Source organism: Rhinopithecus bieti, unplaced genomic scaffold (assembly GCF_001698545.2).
Source record: "Rhinopithecus bieti isolate Rb0 unplaced genomic scaffold, ASM169854v2 scaffold_6708, whole genome shotgun sequence".
Lineage (NCBI taxonomy): Eukaryota > Metazoa > Chordata > Mammalia > Primates > Cercopithecidae > Rhinopithecus > Rhinopithecus bieti.
Genome location: NW_016806329.1, coordinates 5,429,034 through 5,432,444, shown reverse-complemented (window position 1 = coordinate 5,432,444; position 3,411 = coordinate 5,429,034).

Below are 3,411 nucleotides of genomic sequence, written 5' to 3'. Positions count from 1 at the left end.
TAAAAAAAAAAAAAAAAAAAAATCACAAAAAAATCTCATATCATGTTAAGAAAGTTTACAAATTTGTGTTGGGCCACATTCAAAGTCACCCTGGGCCACATGCAACCTGCAGGCCACAGGTTGGACAAGTTTGGCATAGAATTTTTATTAGTTTTTTGTTTGTTTGTTTGCTTGCTTGCTTGCTTGTTTATGCAAACAGTGTTAAGTTGTTATCAGCTTAAAATGATGGGTTACAATATAGTATTTGCAAGAATTATGGTAATTTCAAACCAAAAAATCATGCAATAGATACATAAAGAATATAAAGCAAGAAACTAAATCATATCACCAGAGAAAATCATCTTCACTTAAAGAAAAACAGAAAAGAAAAAAAGAAGGAAGAGAAGATCAAAAAACAACCAGAAAACAGATAGCAAAATAGCAAAAGTAAGTCTTTACTTATCAGTAATAACATTGAATGTAAACAGACTAAACCCTCCAATCAAAAGATGTAAGGTCGCTGTATGGATAAAAAAACAAGGTCCATTGATTTGTTGCCTACAAGAAACACACTTCACCTATAAAGACACACATAGACTGAACATAAAGGGATGGGTTAATATATTCCATGTCAATGGAAACCAAAGAAGAGCAGAAGTCACTATACTTATATTAGAAAAACAAGATTTCAAGACAAAAACTATAAGAAGAGACAAATATGTTCACTATAATAATGATAAAGGAATCAATTCATCAAGACAATATAATGATTGTAAATGTATACGCACCCAACACTGGAGCACTCAGATATATAAAGGAAATATTATATAACTAGGAGAGAGAGATAGACTCCAATACAGTAAGAGCTGGAGAGTTCAACACCTGACTTTCAGTATTGGACAGGTTTTCTAGAGAGAAAATCAACAAAGAAACATCAGACTTCATCTGAACTATAGGCCAAATGGATCCAATAAATATTCGCAGAACATTTTATCCAATGGCTGCAGAATACACATTTTTTTCCTCAGCAACATGGGTCATTCTCAAGAATATACCATATGTTAGGTCACAGAACAAGTCTTAAAACATTCAAAAAGTTGAAACAATATCAAGGATCATCTCTGACCACAATGGAATAAAACTAGAAATCAATAAAAGGATGAATCTTGGAAACTATACAAATACATGGAAATTGAACAATACACTCTTGAATGACCAGTGGGTCAATGAAGAAATTAAGAAGGAAATTGAAAAACTTCTTGAAACAAGTGATAATGGAAACAAAACATACCAAAAGCTATGGGATACAGCAAAATTAGTACTAAGAGGGACGTTTATAGCTATAAGTGCCTACATCAAAAAAGAAGAAAAACTTCAAATAAACAATCTAATGATGCATCTTAAAGTACTAGAAAATCAAACGCAAACCAAGCCCCAAATTCAAAGAAAAGAAATAATGAAGATCGGAGCAGGAATAAATAAAATGGAAATGAAGAAAACGATACAAAAGATCAATAAAACAAAAAGTTGGTTTTTGAAAAGTTAAACAAAATTGACAAACCATTACTCAGACCAACTAAGGAAAAAGAGAGAAGATCCAAATAAATAAAATCGGAGATGAAAAAGGAGACATTACAACAGATACTACAGAAATTTAAAGTATCCTTAATAGCCTTTATGAGCAAATATACACCGATAAATTGGAAAATCTAGAAGAAGTGAATAAATTTCTAAACACATACAATCAAGATTCAAACAGGAAGAAGTCCAAAATCTAAGCAGACCCATGACAAGTAACAAGCTCAAAGTCATAATAAAACATCTTCCAATAAAGAAAAGTCAAGGACCTAATGACTTTGCTGCTGAATTCTACCAAACATTTAAAGAACTAATACAATCATACTTAAACTATTCCAAAAAATAGAGGAGGATGGAATACTTCCAAACTTATTCTATGAGGTCAGTATTACACTGATACTGAAACCAGACAAAGCCATATCAAAAAAAAAAAAATTAAAGACCAATATCTATGATGAATGTTGATGCAAAAATCCTCAACAAAATACTAGCAAACCAAATTCAACAACACATTAAAAATATAATTCATCATGACCAACTGGGATTTATCCCTGGGATGCAAGGATGATTCAACATATACAAATCAATAAATATGATGCATCACATCAACATAATGGAGGATAAAAACCATAGGATCATTTCAACTGATGCTGAAAAATCATTTGATAAAATTCAACATTCTTTGTGATAAAAACCCTGAAAAAACTCGGTATAGAAGGAATATACCTCAACATAATAAAAGTAATATACAACAGATGCACAGATAGTATTATACAGAATGGAGAAAAACTGAAAGTCTTTCCTCTAAGATCTGGAACACAACAAGGATGTACACTTTCATCACTGTTATTCAACATAGTACTGGAGGTTCTAGCTAGGGCCATCAGACAAGAGAAAGAAATAATGGGCATCCAAATTGGAAAGGAAGAAGACAAATTATTCTTGTTTGCAGATTATATAATCTTTTATCTGGAAAAACCTAAAGACACTACAAAAAACTATTAGAACTCATACATCAATTCAGTAAAGTTGCAGGAAACAAAGTCAACATACAAAAATCATTAGGATTTCCATATGCCAACAGTGAACAATGTAAAAAAGAAATTAAAAAGTAATTCCATTTGCAATAACCACAAATAGAATTAAATACCTAGAAATTAACTTAACCAAAGAAGTGAAAGATATTTATAATGAAAACTATAAAACACTGATGAAAGAAATTGAAGAGGACACCAAAAAATGGCAAGATATTCTATGTTCATGGATTGGAAGAATCAATATTTTTTAAATGTTCATGCTACCCAGAGCAAATTACAGATACAAGGCAATCTCTATGAAAACACCAATGACATTCTTCACAGAAATAGAAAAAAACTATCTTAAAATTTATATAGAACCACAGAAGACCCCAAATAGCTAAAGAACTATGTTAAGCAAAAAGAATAAAATTGGAGGAATCACATTACCTGACTTCAAATTATACTACAGAGCTATAGTAAACAAAACAGCATGGTACTAGCAAAAAAGTACACATAGATCAATGGAACAGAGTAGAGAATCCAGAAACAAATCCACATAACTACAGTGAATGCATTTTTGACAAAGGTGCCACAACATACACTGGGGAAAAGATAGTCTCTTCAATAAGTGGGGCTGGTAAAACTGGATATCCATATGTAGACGAATGAAACTAGAATGCTATCTCTCACCATATACAATAATCAAATCAAAATTGATTACAGATTTAAATCTAAGACTTCAAACTATGAAACTACTACAAGAAAATGTTGGGGAAACTCTCCAAGACATTGGTCTAGGTAAAAATTTCTTTCTTTTTTTTTTTGGGGGGGGGGG